The following is a 21,818-nucleotide window of genomic DNA, read 5'->3' as shown; positions in this document are numbered from 1 at the left end:
TAGCAGGATACAAAGTTAATGCACAGAAATCTCTTGCATTCCTATACACTAATGATGAAAAATCTGAAACAGAAATTAAGGAAACACTCCCATTTAGCAGTGCAACATAAAGAATAAAATGCCTAGGAATAAACCTACCTAAGGAGACAAAAGACCTACATGCAGAAAACTCTAAGACACTGATAAAAGAAATTAAAGATGATACAAACAGATAGAGAGATATACTATGTTCTTGGATTGGAAGAATCAATATTGTGAAAATGACTCTACTACCCAAAGCAATTTACAGATTCAATGCAATCCCTATCAAACTACCAGTGGCATTTTTCACAGAACTAGAACAAAAAATTGCACAATTTGTATGGAAACACAAAAGACCCCGAATAGCCAAAGCAATTCTGAGAAGAAAAAATGGAGCTGGAGGAATCAGGCTCCCGGACTTCAGACTATGCTACAAAGCTACAGTAATCAAGACAGTATGATACTGGCACAAAACAGAAATATAGATCAATGGAACAGGATAGAAAGCCCAGAGATAAACCCACGCACATATGGACACCTTATCTTTGATAAAGGAGGCAAGAGTATACAATGGAGACAAGACAATAAGTAGTGCTGGGAAAACTGGACAGGTACATGTAAAAGAATGAAATTAGAACACTCCCTAACACCATACACAAAAATAAACTCAAAATGGATTAAAGACCTAAGTGTAAGGCCAGACACTATCAAACTCTTAGAGGAAAACATAGGCAGAACACTCTATGACATAAATCACAGCAAGATCCTTCCTGACCCACTTCCTAGAGAAATGGAAATGAAAACAAAAATAAACAAATGGGACCTAATGAAACTTCAAAGCTTTTGCACAGCAAAGGAAAGCATAAAGAAGACGAAAAGACAGCCCTCAGAATGGGAGAAAATATTTACAAATGAAGCAACTGACAAAGGATTAATCTGCAAAACATACAAGCAGCTCATGCAGCTCAATATGAAAAAAACAAACAACCCAATCCAAAAATGGGCAGAAGACCTAAAGAGACATTTCCCCAAAGAAGATATACAGATTGCCGACAAACACACGAAAGGATGCTCCACATCACTAATCATTAGAGAAATGCAAATCAAAACTACAGTGAGGTATCACCTCACAACAGTTAGAAGGGCTATCACCAAAAAAATCTACAAACAATGCTGGAGAGGGTGTGGAGAAAAGGGAACCCTCTTGCACTGCTAGTGGGAATGTAAATTGATACAGCCACTATGGAGAACAGTATGGAGGTTCCTTAAAAAACTAAAAATAGAAGTACCATACGACCCGGCAATCCCACTACTGGGCATATACCTGGAGAAAAACATAATTCAAAGAGTCATGTACCACAATGTTCACTGCAGCACTATTTACAATAGCCAGGACATGGAAGCAACCTAAGTGTCCATCGACAGATGAATGGATAAAGAAGATGTGGCACATATATATACAGTGGAATATTACTCAGCCATAAAAAGAAATGAAATTGAGTTATCTGTAGTGGGGTGGATGGACCTAGAGTCTGTCATACAGAGAGAAGTAAGTCAGAAAGAGAAAAACAAGTATCATATGCTAACACATATATATGAAATCTAAAAAACAAAAAGGTTCTGATGAACCTAGGGGCAGGACAGGAATAAAGATACAGATGTAGAGAATGGACTTGAGGACACAGGGAGGGGGAAGGGTAAGCTGCGACGAAGTGAGAGAGTGGCATGGACATATATACACTACCAAATGTAAAATAGCTAGCTAGTGGGAAGCAGGTGCATAGCACAGGGAGATCAGCTCGGTGCTTTGTGACCACCTAGAGGGGTGGGATAGGGAGGGTGGGAGGGAGACGCCAAGAGGGACAGGACATGGAAATATATGTATGCATATAGCTGATTCACTTCGTTGTACAGCAGAAACTAACACAACACTGTAAAGCAATTACACTCCAATAAAGATGTTAAAAAAAAAAAAGACAAAAGTACAAGAGTCAGTTAGTCCCAAAGAGTGGACCACTTCTCTCTATTGCAGGCTCCCTTCTCCCCCTCTACCATCTCGGCCCGACCTCAAGCCTTGGTTGCTGCTGTTTCTGCTGCAAAGAGCCTTTTTTCTATCTCCTTGGCTGGGCAGCTCTTAGGCTTAGCGTTTGAGGTGGGGTGAAAGGTGGTCCCAAAACACAGATGCACACACGCAGGGCACGGATCCTTCCTTTGCCCCCCACACTTCTCCCATGTAATTCCTTACGTAACGTTGGCTGGAGTGGAAGCCCCCTGAGGTCTTGCCACCTCCCGCCAACACCGAGCACACAGCAGGTATGCACCATACGTCCCGGTAAACTTGTAGAAACATTTATGAAAGAAGCATGAGGCACAGAAATATTACTACTGCTCACTTCTTCATCAGTAGAAAGCCAGAGAAAACCGTGAACGAACTGATGTCCAGAAGCACTAAACTGCCAGAAGAGAGAACTCCGCTCGGACAGAGTTGAAGCCCCGGGACCTTGGAAATTCACTAATTGGAACTGGACACTCAACTCTTGTGACCAATTAGCTTCAGGCCTTCTGCACATCATTTACCCTCACTGATTTCAGCTTCCTCATCTGTTAAGGAGGAACAGCCATACCTATCTCCAAATACTGTTTTGAGGATTAAATGGGTTAGGAAGGTATCCAATGGGCAGCATATAATAGGTGCTCAAGAAACACCGGTATTCTTTCCCAACTCATAGTCTAACTTCAATTTGGGAGCAACAGTGACACTGCCAACAAGAAAACAGAACTTTCGGAAATAAAGACGTGGAGAGAAAAGCACAAGGAAAAGATACCAGAATGACACTGAAAAGCAAAAACATACCTAAAAGGCAGCAAAGCTTTAACACACCAGCAAATCGGGGCTTTGGTAAATGTGCGCTTTCAATCTGCATGAGGTCTGCTTTTGTGGCTGGCTTGAAACCGTCACTGCCTGATGTCATAACACGCAGCCCTGCTCTAAAAAGGTTTGGTGTTGTTATAGCCAGGCTGGTAAAACAGTGCCCAAAGTCTCTTGGCTCAGAATAAATCCCCACAAGTGTCCTGAATCTGTGAAGTATGCAAAGACGGTTTTGCATCAATGGAAAATATAGGCATTGCATATTCTGCCTTGAGGCTTACTCTGAAAATCACTACAGCCACGGTTGTAAATATTTCTTTTTCCTAAAACTCACCTCAGAGAAAGCCAGCCACCAAGGGTTATATAATTTGAAAGTAAAAACTACCATTCAAACATTGACAACAGTCACACATCTGAGATCACTCATAGACTTCTCGCAGTTAACAGGTCCAGAATGGAATTCTTGGTCCCCTCCCCCAACCACCCACAAACCTGCCGTCCCCAAAGTCCTCCCCATCTCAGCTACTGGCAACTGCATCCTTCCAGCAGCTCAAGCCAAAAACCTCAGCAGCCTCTGGGTCACCTCTCTCTGTCACACGTCATATTCCATCTACCCCATCAGCTTCACCTTTTAAAAAATTTAGTGCCAGGCACCCTGGCACTATCTCGGTCTGGCTCCCTGTCCCCTTCTTATGCCCCTACCGTCGACTCTCGGTACTGCATCCAGAGTGATGGAGTGACAACACAAGTCAGAGCAGGTTACGATAACCACCTTCTGTGAGCCCTACAAGAGCCACTTGTGTCACAAGAAGTAAAACCAAAGTTCTGGGCTTCCCTGGTGGCGCAGTGGTTGAGAGTCCGCCTGCCGATGCAGGGGACACGGGTTCGCGCCCCGGTCCGTGAGCCTGCGCGATCGGAGCCTGTGCTCCGCAACGGGAGAGGCCACAGCAGTGAGAGGCCCGCGTACCGCAAAAAAAAAAAAACAACAAACACCCCAAAGTTCTTGCAATGGCCTACAGAGCCCCGCACCATCTGACCCCATTGCATACCAGGGCCCCCTCCCCCTGCCCACCCCTGCTGCCTCTGCTCCAGGCCGGATCTTCCCTCTCCCTGGAATCTCTTCTCTCAGATATGGATGTCTTTCCTCCTCGCCTCCTTCAAGCCTGTGCTCAAATGTCAGCTGCATTTTCCTAAGGAGTATTTGAAGAGAGTTAAGGAAGGGACTGTCTGCGGGGCTGTGCAGGGTTGAGAGTCCTATCAAGACCACCAGGGATTAACAACAGTGGAAGACCCCACCACCTCCAGGGCTGAAGGGCAAAAGAAGGGTGCTGTCACCAGAATCAGTAAATGTAGTCATGTAGCCTACCAGGAGGAGCTGAGAGAGAAGTAGGGAAATGGGGCCCAGGGAAGAAGGGAACAGGGATGTGTTTTGACTTCTCTTGTCCTTCCATCTCCTGCCAGTGGCACAACCCAACCTGAAGCCAGAGGGCAAGGAAGCCAGGGTGATGGAGCCCAAGAAGGTCTGGGGAGATGGGAGAATGATCTGGAGGGATGAATGGAGAATGTCCAGCACACCCTTGTTAGCCGATGGAGATCCTAGAGTCCAGTCCAGGGAAGAGCCTGCAAGGGGAGCCTGGAGGTGGCCATGAGCTTTCCTTACCTCCCCTCACTGTGAGCTGCTGATCTACTGGGAATTGGAAGCCAAGTCTTTGGAGGGGAGTCCTGCCCAGGGAGGGTCAATAGCTCATAACCTAAGTACTAAGTCCCTTGTCCAAAGTTGGTGGTCTCTAGTGCCCAACACACAAAAACTGAGATGCAACTGCTATGTGGTATAGCAGAGTTTCCATTCCTGCTACCGTGAAGTTGACCCTGAAGAATTCCCCTAGTCCCATGATTACAGTTTTGAGAGCCCTGCTCTCTCTTCCAAAGTTATTTCAAATGCAGGCTAAGTGACCAATCACTGAGCAATTATAGCAAATACCCACAAAGTTCCAGGTGCCATTAGCACCCACTCCTCCCAACAGCCACACAAAGGAAGGATTTGTTGCTGGGTTTAAGAAGTAGCTGCCCAAAGCGACCTCTGAGTAGACTCCAAAGCCTGTGCAGTATTCTAAAACAGGAAAAGAAAAGAAGTTTTAGAATTGAATCCAAATTGAAAATTCTTAAACCTCTGATTTCAGATGATCCAAAACATAATGGATCTCTCTGTCATCCATGCAATTGAATTGCTGTAGGTTATGCAATTGTGTAAACTGACTCTCCATCGAATGAGGTGGAGAGGACCCAGCTTCTGGATTAAGTTCTATCAATGATTTACTTTATGACCTTAGGCAATCCGCAGTTTCTCAGCAGCTCAGTGTCCCTAACTCCAAGATAAATATGATGCTTCCTCATCCAAACCTGTCAGGGACCTATTGGGGTGAATTAGCTAATATATCCTTCCTGTCTCCTTCAGAGGTTCTTCTCACCCAACCTCCTAACTGGATTTTGCCCAAGGAGATAATAAAGTAGTGTGGAAAGCACCTCTGAGTCAGACTCATTTGGAAACAAAATGGTAGACCTTTCACTGATGGGACATTTGAACTTGGACAATGTATCCAACCCTGTGGTGCCTCAGTGCCCCTCCTCTGTAAAGAATGAAAGCCAAGAAAGGACGACCTCATACAACTGCTGGGTGATAAAATGAGAGTATGCGTGCAAAGCCCTCAGGACGTTGTCTGGCACAGAATAACCACCCGAAAGCAAAATGCAATCATCGCAAACATTACCATCATTATCATTCTCATTACCACTTTTCATAGGCAATTCTAAGTGGGATTGGTGAAAGCACAAAATTTCTTTGAGCACTCTCTAGAATTTTTCTATGTCCTTAAAATAATTCTCTTTTTTTGTCTGGAAAAGTAGAGCTGAAAATAACACCAACGGTTATTATGATCACCACCAAACTTGATTAATAGCTCTAATCACTAACGAAACCTAAGTGGCTGAAAAGCAGGGTCAAGCTACATAGATTTGATTAGAGCACAAGAAATTCATCCTAAGAGAAATCTTGGGAAAAGAGGAGTTCATTTTGGAAACTTTTCTATGAAAAAGGTATAAATTCACGACAGTAAGGGAAACCTGTTTGTGAATGGTACCCAAAAACTAAGTTAAAAAATAAACAATTTCATGAACCATAAAATACCCAAATGCTTCTTTGAGCTCAGGGGTCTGGTGAAAGCTTCCTAAAGCTCCTACCTGGCTGGCATCCACACTGTAAGTACCCCACCCCTCAACTGTGAAATCTCCTGGTGCTCAGGGAGCTCCAAGTGGACAGGGACCATGGACCCTCAAGAGCTGGCACAGCACCGGGCAAACGGAAATGCCCAATCACCATGTTTGCTCTGACACATGATTGACCATACGGCCAGTCGGATCAGAGAACCATGTCCTCTCCCCAGGGGACCACTTGGAGCATCATTCCAACGACCTTCCTCTGCCCTGGTCCCTAGGTCCATCAACTGATTCCCGTAATTACAAGAAACATCTTAGGAACTTACTCTGGTTGGTGCAGATAAACCATCTGAAGTCTTACGTTTCAGATCTATCAGGAACAAACAGGTTTTACTCACCCAATCCTACCCTATCACCACTTTGCACCAACATTTTTTTTTTTTTGTGGTACGCGGGCCTCTCCCTGTTGTGGCCTCTCCCGTTGTGGAGCACAGGCTCCGGACGCACAGGCTCAGTGGCCATGGCTCACAGGCCCAGCCGCTCCGCAGCATGTGGGATCCTCCTGGACCGGGGCACGAACGCGTGTCCCCTGCATCGGCAGGCGGACTCTCAACCACTGCGCCACCAGGGAAGCCCTGTACCAACATTTTAAATCAAACTTTCAAACCATTAAAGCTCTGGACAAGAGTGTCTACATTGCATAAACATTGTATCCATGGTATAGTTCCTAAAAGCATTAGGTGTCCAATAAATATTTATTGAAGGGACAGGAGGAAGGAAAAGAGGAGAAAACACTAACCCATGCTCCTGAGCTGCCCCAAATACAAGGGTAAGGATGTAGGCCATGGTGACACACCCAGAATGGGTGCCAGGTTTTCTCCATGCCTTAGCCAATCCTTACGGCAGCCTTCTCAGGTATCTTATTTGCCCATTTTACAGATGCCAAAACTGAGGTACAGAGAGGTTAAATCGCTTCCTGAGTATCCCCCAGACAGTAAGTTTCAGAGCCAAGATCTAAACTGAGACAATGTAATACAGAGGTACACTGAAGTACCACCCTACTGTCTGGACACCCAAATTCACCTAGGGCAGCATTAAGCAGTCAAGCATTAGTGCTTCCATTTAGATGAGAAAATTAAACCCAACTGGTTAAATGACCAGTAAGAAATCACATGACTTTCACAGTGCTTCTACTTGGTCACTTAGGACCCTAGAAAATAAGGACCCCATCCGTTCTTATCATGAACAGAATGAGCTTATGCTACAGGCTTTCTATCATCTTTATAACTTCATGGCAGACTGCACACTCAAAATACAATAGCAACAAGGTACAGCACCTTGTGATTTGTAAAAATAATTTTATCTGTAATACCCTCCCTGCGACATACATAAGGCAGATAATGTCACCAGCCGTCAAGGCCAGGGTGCCCTCAGTGACAGGGGGCCCAGAGACGCCTGGAAGCACACGACAGCTCACGGCAGCCAGGAACACAGGGAGACAGCAATGGCAACTTTCAACTCTTTCACAGCTTCTGACTCCATGGCTCCAAAGGAAGAAATTTCAAAATGATTATTTTCTCCTTCAGACAGGAGACATAGGACATACAGTCCAAGTAAAACAGTATTTATCAGTTTTCAAGCGCTCGACCATTTGAGGAGAAAAGCCTCAACGTCTTCCTTTTCTCCCCCCAACCGTTGCTTTTAAAAACGCTTGGGCGAGATGAGGAGAAAAGTACTTGTTGATATTGTGTTTGCCATCAGCGCACACCAATCTGTTTGCTGAACCTCTCAGGAGTGTTGGCTAATACTTTTGTATTTCCTACTGGAAACACACCACAGCTCATAAACTGATATGTTAATATCACTGAAAGATGTAACAGCGAGTCCTCGGCACAGCATTTTCCACCAAACTCAAAAGAACATCTAGCTACATCAGGCTTCAAAGAGAACTGATTTAAAATCTTGCTTAGCAAACACAGCACCTCTGCAGTGGATCTCAGCCTGGGCGGCCTGCTGCAATCACCCGCGGAGCCTTAAAAATCACCCACGTTCAGGTTCTACCTGCAGAGGTTCCAATTTAATCGTCCTGGGGTGTGGCCTAGACATTGGACTTTTCAAAGCTTTCCCAGTGACTCTAATAAACATTCAAGGTTGAGACGCACAGGTGCAGAAAGTGAGGCGCATACCCAGAAGCTCACCTGAAAAGTGACTCACGGGTGTTAATGACCATGAACAATTTCACAATTAAGAATTATTTGATAACACGGATTTAATTTTTCAGACACAGTTTGTTCACTGCATAACTGAGAAGTCTTGATTCTTGTTCTCTGGGTCTTCCTGACCTACCTTAACCAACTTAACCTGGAAATCCAGATGAATACAAAAATTCATTTAAAAAGTACTAACGTCTATGTAGCACTTTGAGATTTGCAAATATAGAGATACAAAGTCACATTTAACCATTACAAGAACTATGAGGTATGTAACGTAAGTGTATTCGTTTCCTGTTGCTGCTGTGTGTTACAAATTATCCTAAGTTTAGTGGCTTAAACAATACGAGTTATTTTTATAGTTCTTGAGGCCAGATGTCCAAAATCAGTCTCCCTTGGCTGAAGTAGGGTTATGGGCATGGCTGGCTCCTTCTGGAGGCTCTCAGGAGAGAATCTGTGTCCTTGCCTTTTTCAGCTTCTAGAGACCACCTGCATTCCTAGGCTCAGGGCCCCTTTTCCTCGTATCTTCTGTCTCCCTCTTATAAGGAAGAACCCCTGGGATTACACTGGACCCACTCGGATAATCCAGGATAATCTTTCCATTTCCAGATCCTTAATCACCTCTGCAGAGTCCCTTTTGCCACATAAGGTAACATTCAACAGTTCCAGGGATTAGAACAAGGACATCTTTGGGGACCAATATTCAGCCTGTCACAGAGTAAGGCAAACGTGACCAGCATCACCACTATGCCTATTCCCTCTGCCCACCACCGTCACTTTTCAATTGAAACTGAGGCTCAAGGCTGCATGACTTAAACCAGGTTCCACGTGTGGGACGGGGCTGAATTTAAACCCGATCTCGTAACTCCAAGCCCCACTCCTTTCGGCTGCTCCTGTCGCCTCCCCAGATATGGCAATGCCTGCAATACTATTTTCTTTTCCAGGCTCTCACCATACTATTAACAAGAAGTATTTCAACTCTGCCCCAATCATTATCTCTGTTCCTCAGCCAACAGATGCCAAGTGGAAACTTCCAGTTTTATTACCGCTGCTGGTAACCCTGTCTCACGTCAGCCCCCTTCCCTGTGGTCCAGCAGAAGCAGCAAGGCACTGAGGCAGCAATTCAGTTTACAGACTATGATGTCACAACTACCTGAGAGATTAGTGTCACAAGAAAGTATATGGGCGAGGGGGTATGGAAATGACAGCTCTCAGTTTTTTGGGTTTTTTTTTTTTGCGGTACACGGGTCTCTCACTGTTGTGGCCTCTCCCATTGCGGAGCACAGGATCCGGACGCGCAGGCTCAGCGGCCATGGCTCACGGGCCCAGCCGCTCCGCGGCATGTGGGATCTTCCCGGACCGGGGCACGAACCCGTGTCCACTGCATCGGCAGGTGGACTCTCAACCACTGTGCCACCAGGGAAGCCCAGCTCTCAGTTTTAAAAGGGCAAAACAATCTTAACTTGCTAAGACCTACACATACCAGTAACTGTCTCAAGAAAAATTTATAATAGGTGACATCCCCATTCTCCATGTTTGAAACAATCTATTTAGAATACATAGGAAACCGTCCTCTCAGTGATTTTCCATGGTTCCTTTCTCTCTTGCTCTCAAGTGAGGGAATTAGAGAGGGCTGACAGGGTGCTATTTAGAGCCTTAGTCTGTGGTCCTCTGGTGTGTGGTGTGTCGCAGCTGGGTAATCAGAAGGGAGTGGGCAAGGCTTCCTACACGAAGGACGTTCTAATACGATGGTCACACTTCCCTTGATGCCTGGGATGTGCCATCCCCTCCTCTCACTTGAACATCGTGGAGAAGAAAAGAACCCAGTGTTGAGTCATAGGCACTTTAACAATGGGAGAAAATAAACAAGCCAAGCAGGTGTCATTGCCAAGCTTATACCTTGCCTGTGTCTATGTGCAACCTGAAGTGAAAATGGTAGTGAAGAAAAAAAAAAAATCAGTGCCGCATCAGAATGCAACTGGTATAGTATCAGCAAGTTACATGGTTTTCCTGGGTTAAGATAAGTCATTGTCTCAGTCCCCAAAACTATAAAGTAACAGTGAATAGGGCTTGTAAAGTCATGCGGAAGAATTCAAGCAACCGGAATATTATATTTTAAATAAGCTAATGTGGTGGGGAGAAGGGGGGAGGGCGGTGCTGGAATACATTTTGTGGCTTGTGTTCATGCCAAATCCATGCTCTGAAGCTATAACCCTACACAGTTACAACCAATATTTGGAATGATTCTAAGGACGGCAAGATTCCCAGACATCTAAGAGTCAGTTTGGAAAATGACTATTTTCCTATTTCGGAAAAATGAACCAATAAACTTTGTTAAGTTTTTCAAAACGGGTAGCATCATAAGGGAATTCTGGTTTACCAGGAGTTAACAATAAACATGTTAATAAAATTAGGATGTTCTAATCCATGTGATACATTATTTTGGCGATATCATAGCCTCCAGATAACCTGGCTAAATTAAAAGAGGGTACACCTGCTAAGGACGCCTTACTCCATACTTTATAGGACCACGCAATGCTTCCAGATAGTTAAAGAGCCCTGGGTCCTTGTCCTGACTCCGCCACTAACTTGCTGTATAACCTGGACCCGTCAATCAATTTCTCTGGGTCTCAGGGTTCTCATCTGTAAGGTGAGAGGGCTGGTCATGATGACTCCCAAGGGCTCCTCCAATTGCAACTCTAAAAGCTTGCAAAGATCCATTAACAAAATTTACTGACTCATCTGACATTAGATTCCGATTGAGCTGGTGAGTAAAAGGAAGATAACGAAGCGGATGTTCGAGACTGCTAACAACTAAAAGCTGGAAAGCACACGGAAGCTGGTGAGCAACATGGTGAAATACACATCGGGTTCCTCTCCTGGGAAAGCTACAAAGCCTGGGGGTCCCAAGAGTTTATTGCAAAACCCTCTGAAGGTGCTTTACTTGTCTGCAGGAGGGTCCTCTTCATTCATGCTGCCTCCTGTTCAGCAGCCTCTCAAGTACCGGCTCAGAAGGGATGGGTGAGGTGGGGTGTTACCCTTGGGACTCAGATCCCACACAAATATCATGGCTCGGGATCTTCTGGCCACTGAACATAGCTTTCAAGGTCACTCTGATCCAGGGATTCATTGCCGCCGGAAACTGAGCGTCTGGGGATTTGCTGCACCTCCCCCCTCCTGCCCTTACTAGCAGGGGAAGGGGGGCAAACTCTGTCCTCTTGAGGGCCCACAAAATTAGCCACAGAAAATGAAAAGTAGATTCAAAGAGCTGTTGAGCTCTCAGGATTTAGTTCCCTCAACAGCTCTCTCTACGGAACAAATATGCTTAAGTGGGAAAGCCCAGGAAAAAAAAAAGTGACAGGAAAATTGAGGACTCACTATAAAACTCATCTTTAAACAGCCATAATTATCACAATAGTGTCACCTAAACATTATTTACGAACATCCTGCAGCACAATTCCCCCTCTTTGAACAGCCCTCATCTGGATATAGTGCTATTACTCAGGATAGCATTTGAAATTATCTAAGCAGTAAAACAAGGAAAAACCAGCATTTTTCAATCAAAAATCTGGAGTAAATATAACTAAAATCGATGCAGGGAAACAGGCATAAAAGAGAGAATCTGACTTTTTACCTTGATGCTGGTAACTCCTACTTACCAGTTGTATAATTAAGTCAGTTGTCAAACACTGTTTTGTGCATTACTCGTCGGATAACCCCCAACACTGTAAGAGGAAGAGAGGGTAGAAATTCTATTTTGCTGATGAGAAAACTGAGACTTAAGGATATTAAATGGTAAGCCCAAAGCTGAATCACAATAAAAACCCAAATCACCAAATTTCTTATTTCAAAGTCTCCTCCAGGACACCACACACTGTGTCCCAGTGATTTCATCTGCATGGCAAAACCAACATAATTTTTATATCAAACACTGTCATATATTTTGCCTGGGCCTTGCTTTTGAACTTTCAGGCCCTCAGAATACTCTAGTTTGAGTCTTGGCAAAATGAAGCAAATTTCCAACTGCCACATAAACGGAGTTTTCTTTACGAGCAGCTGCAGGTAAGAACTCGCCCCTCACAGTCGGACGTTATTACCGTAGTTCACCTCCTAACCCACTGTTACTTCTTTTAAATGACCAGGCCTATGGTTCATGGCCGTATTCTGATCACACAAGGGCACAAAAGTAGCAAATAATCCCACAGTCCACTTCCAGGCCCTAGCCAGCAATCAGAAATGTGACTGTGGGTCTCTGTTCATTCTATTTTTGGATGATACCATATCGCAAAACACCTCTCAGCCTCAGCCCTGTTAATCAATAGTCATTTAAAGTAAATTTGTCATGGAAGCGTTTAAACATCTACATTCGATAGTGTCTGCCAAAATAATGCATTTGCCCCGTGATTATAAATGACCAAATAACTAAGACAACACAGCAGCAGCAAAAACAGCTCTAGTCTGTGCTGAGGTGGTGGGTATGAGCTTAGCTTCATTTCTGGGATCCTCACTGTTACTAAATCCACCGAAATAAATGAAGCGGGGCTGAGGCCCAGAGCAGGGCTGGGTAGGGGGATGCTCTGTCCCAGACATGGTCTGTCCCAACCCTCTCTTCTCATAGCTGGAATCCCCTCCATCCACCCATCCACCCCAGTTTCTAGGGCCAGCCCTAACCTTAGTGGAGATGTCTGAGTAATTTTGGTACAACCCTCTGGGACCCCACCCAAGTCCCTCGACTGCTGGCTCGGCCATGACTTCCTGACCAGGCTCCTCTACCTACACTTAGAGTCCTTTCTTGATCCCTTAGCCCTCCGGGTCTGAAGCTCCCTGGACTCCTGGCCGCCCTTCCATCCCTCAAGCCACCTGGACCTGCTGTCCCTACAACCATGTACCCCAGGACTGGGAGCCTGTCCTGAGATACTGCCACCTCTGGAAATAGTCTTCAGTTCTGTCTCCTTCAACCTCCTATTGCAACCCATCACCCTGAGGGGACCCCCTCCCTTCCCCAGCCCTCCTGCAGCTCCTCCGTTTTATCTGGAAGTGGACTCCACCCATGGCCCCCACCAGAGAAGTCTACAGCACTCCTCCCGGACCTGGCCAGACCCCAAGAACAAGACCGGCAGCTCCTCAATCAACCCTCTGCATTTCAGACTTTGCTCTTACTTAAATGCCTCTGTCCGAGCCTAACATCTATTTATTCGTGGAGACAGAGCTCGAGAGAGGCTGTCCTCATCATCACCCTTCACTGGTTAACTTGAGATCTGCCAGTGGCTTGCACATAGCCACCTATTAATTGCCTTGCAGACATCATGATGCAGCAAATTTCACTATTTTCACACAGAGGTGAGAAACCTGAGATCCCATTTTAATAAGAAATGTGCTTAAATTCAGTTGGCAAGACTGGGGCAAAACCAGGACTAAATGCAGGCTGACCTGGCTTCCTTCTTACTGTATGAGTCCTAACTGGGGAAGCCCTATGTTTCTCAGGCACCAGGTTATGTCAATTACCAGGTGCAGGAGGGCGGAGGAGGCACTTTTTAACCCACGTGGGGCGATCTGATGCCCCTTGGCCACAACCTGTATTACTGGTGAGGGCTAGGGCTCCCTGGCATCCCAGTCACCTGCACGCACCATTCAGAAGCCACCATGAACTCATTCCACCTCGCAGAATGGGACAGAGTATGCACTTGCTCAAATTCCCACTTCAGTACTTCTGATAAAATCAATTGTTTCAAATAAAACTGGAAGGACTTTTGTACTTCCCACCAGTACCATCTAAGCTTCTTGGTTTCTGGCTTAGTTGACTTAAATGAAATTAGCAACAGAGCATGAGAGGGCTGTTTTGGTGCTAATCCAAACTCTAAGTTGCTTCCAGAGTGCTGCGTAACTCTCACAGACCATGTTCCCAGGGGCTCCATGACATAGTCATTAGAGACACAAGGTCACAGCAAGCAGTTCTGGAAAGAGGCAGGAGCTGCATCCCTCTCCAGGGGGGCACATGCTGCTCTCTGAAAATGGGCTTGAAGCTGTGGCGTGAATGAGCATCAAACTATCTGATGGGGGGGGAGACAGGGATGTTATGGATTGAATTGTGTCTCCAAAAATGGTGTGTTCAAGTCCTAACGCCCGGTACCTCAGAATGTGGCCTTATTGGGAAATAGGGTTGTTGCATATTCATCAGTTAAGGTGAGTTCACACTGGATTAGAGGGACCCTTAGTCCAACACGACTGGTGTGTTTAAGAAGAGAAGAGACACACGAGGAGAGGGGGCCATGTGATGACAGAGGCAGAGATTAACGATGCGTCCACGAGCCACGGGTTGCCGGCAACACCAGAAGCTGGAAGAGGCAAAGAAGGATCGTCTCGTACACGTTTCAGATCGAGCGTGGCCCTGCCGACACCTCCAACGTGGACTTCCAGCCTCCAGAAATGTGAGAGAACAAGATTCTCTTGTTTTAAGCCGCCCAGTTTGTGCGACTCTGTCACAGTAGCCCTAGGAAATTAACACAAGGGGGAAATGAACAACTGAGGAATCACAAAAACCTCTTGATTGAGAAGCAGCATCAAACAGGAAAGAGAAAATACAGACGGGTCCCCAGCTTAGGAGGGCTCGATTTACAATTTTTCGACTCTACAGTGGTGTGAAAGTAATATGCATTCAGTAGAAACTGTACTTCGAATTTTGATCTTTTTGGGGGCTAGCAATTTTCAGTACGATCCTCTCTTGTGATGCTGGGCAGTGGCAGTGAGCACAGCTCCCCATCAGCACGCGATCCCCAGAGTAAACAACCATACACTCACAACCATTCTGTACCCAGACGATCATTCTGTTTTTCACTTTCAGTACAGTAATCAATAAGTTACATGAGATAGTCAATACTATAGGCTTTGTGTTCAATGGTTTTGCCCAGCTGTGGGCTAATGGAAGTGTTCTGAGCTCGTTTAAGGTAGGCGACGCGAACCTACTGGTGTTTGGTAGGTTGGGTGTATTAAATGCATTTCTGACTTAAGACATTTTCAACTTACGATGGGTTGACTGGGACATAACCCCATCGGAAGCCAAGGAAGATCTGTACATATCTGTGATCAGGAACATCTTTCACAGCGTGGCCGCCTGCCTGGTTGAACTGGAGGAAGATAGACAAGGCCTAGAGTCCCTAGAAGGAAACTTCCTTCCCCTAAGAAACTAGACCATCTAATTCAGGTCCTAAGTAGAGGAAGGAACGGGGTGGGGGCGGGAACAGTAGAAATTGAAGCTTTTTTCCTCCCTGTTTACATACAAAATACTCCCTCCTGCATCCTGAGCCTCGGAGTCCCTCTCTGCCTCACGTGCTTACAGAAAGGTACTAACAGGTGTCTTCATAGCCATGATCTCATGTCATCTTCACAGCCATTATTGCTACAGGGAAGGAGGGAAAGTATTATCACCCCCATTTTACACACAAGGAAACTGAGGCTCACATGAGATCACAGATGAGATGACCATCCTGAAAAGAACCTCAGCTGACCAAAGGCCTTTTCAAAAAAGGTGGAGTGGAAGTAGGAGGTGGGGAGTAAAAAACAGTCCTAAATCTTGTCTTTTTAAAAAAAAAAAGATGAGTTCAACAAAAGTTCTAGAAGCCTACCACGTCCAAAATAAATCAAATCTGTTGGCCGTGAAAAGCAGTCCCTTTACCTTTTTCAGTAGTTGTTCAGGTAATATTGCTTTGGACACAATCCACTGATTCTCTGACCTTTTTTTGGGGGGGGGCTACGCGGGCCTCTCACTGTTGTGGCCTCTCCCGTTGCGGAGCACAGGCTCCGGACGCACAGGCTCAGCGGTCACGGCTCACGGGCCCAGCCGCTCCGCGGCATGTGGGATCTTCCCGGACCGGGGCACGAACCCGTGTCCCCTGCATCGGCAGGCGGACTCTCAACCACTGCGCCACCAGGGCAGCCCTCTCTGACCATTTTTTAAAGTGTCTTTGAGGGAAAACCCCAAACACATTTTCCAGGCTTGAAAATGTAAGTATTCTGGCCTTTGGTGTTCTGTCTCATTCGGTGCTTCCAAATCTTCACGCACTCCTGCGTAGCCACAGGGACCTTTCATAGCCATCACCCCGCAAAAGCTGGACCTCAGACCGTGTTTGAGAGGCTGGAACCCCACAGACTCACATCCAACAACCTCTGATGACTGAATGGACCTTTTCCCAAAGCAACACTGGATAAGGGGAAGGAAGGCAGGGACAGAGCAGGGTGGCAGGCGTCCCAGGAAAGGATAAGACTGAAAGGGTTAAGCCTCAAAACACCGGGGATGAGAGCGTGGGTGGTGAGCTCTGACTGCAGTCAGCTGCCTTTTCCATATATTTTAATATTTCCCCCCCTGGAAAACACCCGGTCACTCACTGGTCACTGAGAAGTCTTGACTTTCATACCCGCAAAGCTGCAGCCAAGATGTCAGGCACACAGACCCCAAGACCTACCGCTCACCACTCTGGGAAATTACTTCTGTGAAATGCCGTTCCACGTTTTTGTCAGCTTGAAAATATTAAACACCACTGAAAAAAATTTAAGGTTTCTTTTTGAGATTTAAATGTCTACTTATTTCAAAATGAATTAGTAGTTCTCTGAGTTTCATGTTTGATTCATTAATGATAACTACAGCTTGAGAATTTGAAAGGGAAATTGCTTCCAGGATAAAATTAAATGCGAAACTCTAAGCAGTGATTCACGGCTGTTCCTATCTAAATTACTAATCCATGTGACGACCTGGTTGGCAGCACAAAAAAGAAATACTATTTTCCCCTACTGCCTTTATAGACTTTGCTGAATTGTTTTTGCAAATTGTCTAAACCCAAGTCCTAGATAATTCCTTGCTAGCAGCCTCCATTTCATTGTGGCATTTAGTACTTACTGTCTCTATTGCCTCAGAGAGGTTCAGAATGAACTAATACTTCTGTGCCTCAGAAAATAGTTTTCTCAACATACAGTGCAATGGATTTCCAGGGCAACTCATTTTAAATTAAAGGCAAATATCTCCGTGATATCTGTCCACATTCCCCCAAAAGAGACCTGCATAAAACTCTAAAAATGGCAATTTTCTTTTAGTTTGCAAGGAGGGCTAGCCAGCTGAGATTCAATTACATATCTCCCTGTTGGAATGACTGGGAACTAGAGTAAACCCTGTGGTCCAAAAGACAAGATAATATAATATTCCCAAAGTTTCATCAAGCCCAGGTTATGCTGTCTCCTAAAATTTCTCTCAGGTCTGTTCCTACAACCACTGCCTGGGTCCACACCTTAGACCAGGGTGGAGAAGCAGGCATATTCCCGACCATGTGGCCCCAACTTCCAAAGGCGCTCAGAGGACCAAGGTCCCACAGGGCACACCTCACTGGGAACCGCTGTCCAGACCACCATGAAAACCCTGCAAACCAGGTCCATCCCCATCTCCAATCTCCCCCTCACTCCCACCGCCCTGCGTACTGGTCCTAAGTGGCAATCAGGTCCCTGGAAGCCCTCAGGAGCACTACTCCATGTCAGGGCTTTAATATGATGATGGCTTAACCCTTGGGACAATTCGGGGAAGGTGCCCTCATGGTCCCAACACTGCCAGGCAAGAGACGGCAGCAAAGACACTCAACACACTTGCCCAGGTTACACAGCAAGAACACGGCAGAGCCAGGATTCACACCCACACTTTCTGCCCAATTTCCCATGCTTTGAACCATCTGAGCACGCCTCCCACAACTTCGAACATTCTACTTACTCCTTATGACCAAGGGAGTGGGGCCCACATGCCCACTAAGGTCTGAAGATCCTTTGGTGATTTGGTTACATTTCCAGACTCATCCGATCCACACCCTCTTCTCCATCTTCTCCCAACTCTGGCTTTTCCAAACTATGCACGTGCTGTTCCCTCCGCCGCTCCTCCTGGGAGGGCTCCCACAACCCCCCTTTATGCCCCTGCAGTGCCACATTCATCCCCTTCGTCAACCATTCACTACTTCCTATTGACACTGGGGACACACATGTGTCTCCCCCGAGTCTGTGACCTTCTCCAAGGCGACGGCTCTGGCTCTTCCACAACCAGCCCCTGCGTGCTCACAGCAGGGCTGCAGTGAGCCGGTCCCCAAAGCTTTGGAACTAATGAATGTGCTATGACAAATGTCTTCAAAGCAAAAGCAAAACCAAACAACAGACTTAGGGGCTTGCCCCAGATTGACTCAGGACCCTTAAGAGTAGGGAGGAGGACATGGGAAGGGTTTATGTGCCCTTTTTAAAAGCTCTGCCTGTCGGGGCATTTTTTTCCACCAAGCATTCAAACATGGCAACCTCGTGATGGCAAACACACCTAGCTATCTGCTCGCTAGCTCAAGGGTTTATGAAGCAAGCCTGTTTCAGATTTTAAATCGGCAAGAGATAATCTTCAGAGTGGGAACTCAAGAGTCACACGTGAGTTACAAAAGCGAAGAGATGACAAACTGAATCCACAACTCCGACTGGTTTTTATTGTTTTTTCCTGGCAGCAGGAGGGAGAGCAAAGAGATATTGGGAAGAAGGGGATTTTGTTGTTGCTGTTGTTTTTAATTTTAAGAAGGGAGGGTACCTATTCCCTACATCTCTTCTGTGGACCCTACCACAGGGTGAACCAATATAAACCAGGCTGGACTCCCTGTAGCACCAGTCTGAACCATTCAGGCCTCTATTCCTGACCATGAACTTGGCATCAAATAAACCCAGATGCCATTGACAATGCAGCATGAAAAGCAAAAGTAACAATTGGAACTCGCGGTAATCACTTAAAATATAAAATAACGTTCCTAAATCCCTTAGAATGGTTACCAATGTCCAGGGCACGCAATTTCTCCGAGGAACCCCACCGTACTGTGAAAACACACAAAATGCACATAAAGATACGACTTCAACTGATATGCTAGCTAAGACAAACAACACATTAAACCAATTTCACTCACCTTCTTAGAACTTAATGAGCCCCTGGGGGACAATCTGGATGCCCCGTGCCTCCTTCACAAACCCCCATTCGTGGTAAGGCATGAAGCTGGGCTTTCCTTTCTCTCCATTTCCCTTGCAGCCAGCACAGGCCTTCAAGTGTTGCCATCAGCTGATGGCACCTATCTGCGCCATGTTCAGGGGTGTTTCTCCCAAGGAAAAGCATTTTTTAAATATTTTCCAATGTTTCTCTTTTCTTCCCAGTTTATTCAATGTCTCAAGAGCAGCCACACCTGCTCAGTGTCAGCTTGGAGACCACAGGGCGGAGGGAAGTCCAGCCTAGTCACCCTTAGCTGACTCTGCAGGGCACTCACTGCCCTGGGCATCCAGAAAGGCCGCCTCAGGTCACAAGGATAAGTATGGGCTTTAGAAGCAACTTCAAAGTCGTCCACTAAATGAATGAGAAGCATACATCAATATTTTGCTGTGTAGTTCTGTGGAGAAAAGATGCAGAACAGAAAAGTGTGGGGGAAAGTCAGGACCAGGCATTGCAAAGGCAGCTTCATGAAAAGGTCAAGGACACACAGGATTCTTCACAAGTGACTTAAAAGCAAATTGATAAAGAATTGCCTATTCTTGAGTTCCTTAGGGTTCCCACTTTAATGATTAAATACAAAAACTAAGAAGCATTCATTGTTCATAAGAACGTAGATCTTCCATAAGCATTTGAGGTTCTTAGAAAAGATTTTTAGAACATTCTAACATCTTGGTAATCTCATTTGTTCTGGGAATATCCTAAGTTCTCCATTTCTTTGTAAGTAGGACTAGCTAAAGTAACTCCAGTCTTAACCATTTCAATCACCACAAAATTCTAATTACTGAAATCCACAGAAATGGGAAATGTCTATCCTCAAATATGAACGGCTAACAGTACAAGGAACAATGATATAAAGACAAAATAAGAAAGCAGAGGTACCTTTGGACAGGAAGCCACGACAGTAGCCGTGTAATTAGGATTCACGATAAGCATTTGTATTTTCTGATATAGACTTCCACGCTGAGCTCATTCATTCTGAATTCAACCCATGAGGGAAAAGATGGGCAAGTCTACCAACTCAAGTTAGGCATCGCCATATATGTTGCCCTATCACATCCTTCCATTTCTCCCAAACCTCCCCCTCTCTTGGAAAGGAATAATTGAAAATATAGAAATATTATTTTACTGGACCTGTATCTAACACTAATCCCCTGCTTTTAGGATTATAAGGAGGCTGGACTTCGGGGGGTGGGTAGGTGTAGAAAGCACAGCAGGAAGCCTTCAGTGGCCAAATTTCACTGCAGCCATGATGTGGCCTGTGACCTCCAAACAAGCTTTACTTATCACAGCGTCCGAGGATGGGATTTATTATTGCAAATATGCACAAGCAATGGTATTTTTAAAAAATCCTCATGTCATGCATCTCCTTGTCTCCCACAAAGCTTTCAAACAAAGCTCTCATCTGCTCTGGTTTCTTCTACCCAAGGAAGAAAGGGCCCTTCCCCAACCCCGGCTGACCCCTCATCCCTGGTTCTTCACAGCTGGCGTGGTGCCCCGAGAAAAGACTTCACATCCCTGCTGGCTCCATCGCCCCAAAGTCCCGCCCCTTATTTGTGTCTTGACCCAAGCAGACCCCAAACCCCACTCCCTGAAGGTTCTGCTTCAGGACGTCACTCTTCTTTCTCTACCTTCTTTTAAGGATGTGGAAAGAAGAGTTCTTTTAAGGTTAACCAAGAAAGAAAAAGGGTCAAAGTCCTATCTCCCTATCAGCATGTTTGTAGACCTCACTTCTTCAGATCCAAGAAAGAGAAAAAAGTGAAGCCAAAGCAAGGGACCACCTCCATCCGAGGCAAAAAGGTCCAGTTTAAACTGAGCACCCACTGCCTTTCCTTACCCCTGCCTCCTGCCTCACTGTGATGCTCACCTTACTCCTCCCACCACTCCCGGGGTCCCTCCCACCACACCATCCTCAAGTCTTAGCCTACCTGCCCAGATCACGTTACAGCTTGTGGTCGTCTTTTTCACCTTCCCTCCATCGGACCTGCACCTGCTTCTCAGAGGGGCTAAACGAAACCTGATTCACAGGATTAGCTACTATACCCTTACAGAGGTGAATGTGTTATCCTACCCAAGGGCACTCACATTTTAGCAAAGGACTCATGGATATAAAACCCAAAAGGAACAGCAAAAAGAACGAATTTATACTGATTGTCTATGTACCAGCTCCAGCTCTCAGATACATCATTTAACTTCTCTGGGCCTGCCTCTGATTCCTACCTCAGACTACCGTTCTGAGAATTAGTGAGGTGACATATACATAACACTGAAAACAGCACCCGGTACCCTTGCAAGGGCTCCGTGCACATCAGTTACCAGTATTAACCTTCACAGCAATGACCCTTCGAGACAGGTACTGCTGGCCTCATCTTCAATGAGGACATGGACTGATTTGCTCAGGATCACAAGGCTAATACATAAGTAGCAGAGGGGGGATACAGCCCTCAGTCCACTGAGTAACCACAGTTCATGCTGTCTTCTC

At 45.8% G+C, this 21,818-nt stretch overlaps 1 protein-coding gene across 5 annotated transcripts in view; it reads right to left on the bottom strand.

Annotated features, from left to right (window-relative positions):
• The window catches only part of RNF152 (ring finger protein 152), a 73,109-nt gene that overhangs the window by 32,679 nt on the left and 18,612 nt on the right, over nucleotides 1–21,818 (bottom strand). The window contains exons 3-4 of one of the 5 annotated variants that reach the window (XM_029224553.1): nucleotides 14,444–14,803; nucleotides 11,973–12,038 (exon numbers count right to left, since the gene is read on the bottom strand). The exons of 3 other annotated variants lie outside the window; for them this stretch is intronic. The gene's annotated coding sequence lies outside the window, so the exon portion shown is untranslated. Of the gene's footprint in view, nucleotides 1–11,972; nucleotides 12,039–14,443; nucleotides 14,804–19,265; nucleotides 19,876–21,818 lie in introns of those variants that run through there. One more of the 5 variants, XM_029224583.1, reaches the window with a different exon arrangement.

The sequence above is a fragment of the Monodon monoceros genome, unplaced genomic scaffold (genome assembly GCF_005190385.1).
Source record: "Monodon monoceros isolate NGI ecotype Baffin Bay Population unplaced genomic scaffold, NGI_Narwhal_1 Super_Scaffold_1, whole genome shotgun sequence".
In the NCBI taxonomy this organism is placed as follows: Eukaryota; Metazoa; Chordata; class Mammalia; order Artiodactyla; family Monodontidae; genus Monodon; species Monodon monoceros.
Note: the sequence above shows the minus strand (reverse complement) of the source record. Positions and strands in the feature narration are given on the sequence as shown.